Source organism: Tupaia chinensis, unplaced genomic scaffold (genome assembly GCF_000334495.1).
Source record: "Tupaia chinensis unplaced genomic scaffold, TupChi_1.0 Scaffold000251_1, whole genome shotgun sequence".
NCBI classification, from domain to species: domain Eukaryota; kingdom Metazoa; phylum Chordata; class Mammalia; order Scandentia; family Tupaiidae; genus Tupaia; species Tupaia belangeri.
The window spans coordinates 534,540-537,656 of record NW_006159731.1 but is presented as its reverse complement, the minus strand read 5'-3'; the positions used below and the strand labels follow the sequence as shown (position 1 = coordinate 537,656).

The 3,117-nt window shown below is 39.0% G+C and overlaps 1 pseudogene; it reads right to left on the bottom strand.

The window, feature by feature from the left end:
• Window positions 1-2,884: 2,884 nt before the first annotated feature.
• The window catches only part of LOC102487245 (60S ribosomal protein L10a pseudogene), a 662-nt pseudogene continuing 429 nt past the window's right edge, over window positions 2,885-3,117 (bottom strand).

Genomic DNA, 3,117 nt, shown 5'->3' with positions numbered 1-3,117 from the left:
ATAGCAGCTGAGATGATTGGCAAAGCAGGCAAGTCCACTTTTTAGTCCAGTGCTTCACCCATAATTGAAAGAGCACAGTATATTCAACATGCCACCACGATTCTGTCTGGCCCCTTTTGGGTATTCCCTTTTTATTTTTTTTCCTCTGAGTGAATCAGTTTATGGCAGAACACACATACACAAGCAGAGAATAGAAAATATATGGTCAGACAGGTAAAAAAACTAAAAATGAAAGAAAGAAAGGAGGGCACATGAACACATCATGTTAATAACAAACCAAACTCTGTGTCCATGGAAGAATCTTCCACTTGACCTGAAATTATTCACTGTTTTAAGATAGTGCTGATTGTCTCTGTTAACAAAATAACACTTAGCTGTGGAAGAAGCCAGATTAGCCTTGAGTAATATAAATCCTTGATGTTGATCCTCTGAACTAGTACTATCATTTATTTCTTTCTTTAGGAGCTCACTGAGTGATCACTTGAACATTTGAGAAAGAAGGTTGACTTACTTATATCTAAAATAAGTGCATATGATTAGTAAATTTCTTCTTTTACTGATTGAAGATCTGCTCACTAGGGTGATTCCCTTTTCTACTCTCATTCGAATCTATTTCTGTGACAGGTTTGAATGCTACAACAATCTTTTCTGTTTGCTGGCAGTGTGTCATATATAGTCTGCAAATCTGTCTCACTTTTTTTACTCTTCAGATAACTGATTATAGTCAATGCCTTGTGAAGTTGCAGGTATGAATTTAAATAGGAACAGCCAAAGTTCTGCAGCCATTTATATGGATAACTGTATACTAGAGGATGAAATATAGACATACTACTCAGGAATTGTTGGATATTGGTTCTAAAATAATACTAACTTCCAGGGACACAGATAGTCACTGTGACCTGCCAGTAAGAAATGGATATTTATGTGGGTTAGATTTGAGACACTCACTTGTGCAACTTATTTGTGTCTTTATTATTAATTCACTCTCAGGCTGAATATACTACTTGCTGATGATAGAGTGCTGCTAACATTGTTGGTTTTATAGCTAGGTGAATCAGTTTGTAATAAGCAGTTCAGATTGGAAATTTACATGTTAAATGACAAACTCAGTTTCTGTCTATATCCAGTAGCAGTTATTGGGTTGTCTGGAAAGTCATGACAGATTTTTGCATAGAAAAACATAGAAAAATACATCATGACTTTATCAATGACGCAATAAAAATCTCATTCTTGGGACCAGCAAATGGTATAGTAGTAACACCACTGGACTCCTATGTGACTACCCGTGGTTCAAGTCCAGGACCTGTTGGCTTGAAACTCATATTGGGCTTGTGTACATGTATGCCCAAGACCCCAGGAGGAAAATGGAGGAGAAGGTATTGTGACATGGCCATCTCCCCTGGAGTCTGTTTTCTCATTTTTCCCTCTCACTGTCTCTCTCTCTCTGGTGAGCACACACTCCCTGTGGAAACAACCTCTAAAAGAAAACAAAATAAAACTCTTAAGAAGAGTATAGTTATTTATTGACAAGAATAGAGCTATACTCTAAAACCAAGGAACTGCTTCTATAATTTATCTATTAAGTTTTCCCAACTCTACTGAGTTACTCTACCTACCATTGATTTGTTGAATGATGCTGTTTGTTGGATTATAAAGTTCAAGTGGCAGATCTGCTTCCAATATAGCCTAGATCAGTTGGAGAAACTTCTCTTATATTACACTCAAATATGGTTGCTTCTTACTATTTAAAGTACATATTCTGAAAATATACTTTAATTTCCACCTTTCTTCAAAAAAAGTTTCCTGGAACCAGCAGTTAGCATAATGGCTATGTCGCTGGACTCCCACGTAGTTGACCGCGGTTCGCGTCCTGAACCCGGTGGCTTAAAACTCACGCTGGGCACGTATGTGTGCAAGCGCAAGATCCTGAGAGGAGAATGGAGGAGAAGGGATTGCGGCATGACCATCCCCCCTGGGGGGTGATTTCTCGCTTTCTGTCTCTATGTCTCTCTCTGTCTGTCTGGTGAACACACGCGCCCTATAGTGAAAACCTCTCTCAAAAAAAAAAAAAAGTTGCCTGAAATAAAATCCATGTTTTGTATATTTGTGAAATTTATCCTTTGCCCTTTTGTTAAGAGTTACCAAAGTTACCTGAAAAATTGTGCTCTGGATTCCACAGTATGATGCAAGCCACTGTAATATCTCTGAGAATAATAAGTCAGTTCTTTTTTTCTTTTTTTTTTGGAGAGGTTTTTGCTACAGGGCGCGTGTACTCGCCAGACAGACAGAGAGAGACAGAGAAACAGAAAGCGAGAAATCACCCCCCAGGGGGATGGCCACGCTGCAATCCCTTCTCCTCCATTCTCCTCTCAGGATCTTGGGCACACATGCACACACGCCCGGCGTGAATTTAAGCCACCGGGTCCAGGACTTGAACCACGGTTGACTATGTGGGAGTCCAGCGACATAGCCATTACGCTAACTGCTGGTCCCAATAAGTCAGTTCTTGAACACTAAACTGTAAGTAATTGTAGCATAGAATTAGACAAGTGTCTTAAAGCTGAGGCAAGATAGTAAAGTTATACTGATGTCCTTAGCAGATAAAAGCAAACTTCTAAAAAACTATTTTTTGGTCGAGAGAAAAATTACTGACTTAATAGCTGCAGAGACTTTGTTTATTTGGTCTAATAAGTAGCCTATGTCAAGAATTATACCTGCATTTGGAATCACCTCCTGACTTATCTTACAACAATGCCCTCTTATTTTTTCTAGACTCTTCCATTTTCTTTCTGATTGTAAATAAAGGATCTATCTTGCTCTGTACTTTCGTAGGCTGACTTTTTTTTTTTTGTGTGTGTGACATTAAAATTTATTAGGATTTACTTTAATATAGGTGCTGGGGCTTGCCCATGTTGCTCTTAATGTACAAAGCCCAGACGTTGTACCAGTTCTTCTTGAGTAATGACACCAGGAAGTTAATGGCTAAGTGGAAGTTGTACACAAGCTTATCATCTGTCATCTTCACATGGCCATGGCCACAGCTAGACACAGTGCCTTTTCCATCTGGAGCTTGACTGTGGACTTCACCTCATTGACTTTGGCCACCATCTTTCATTG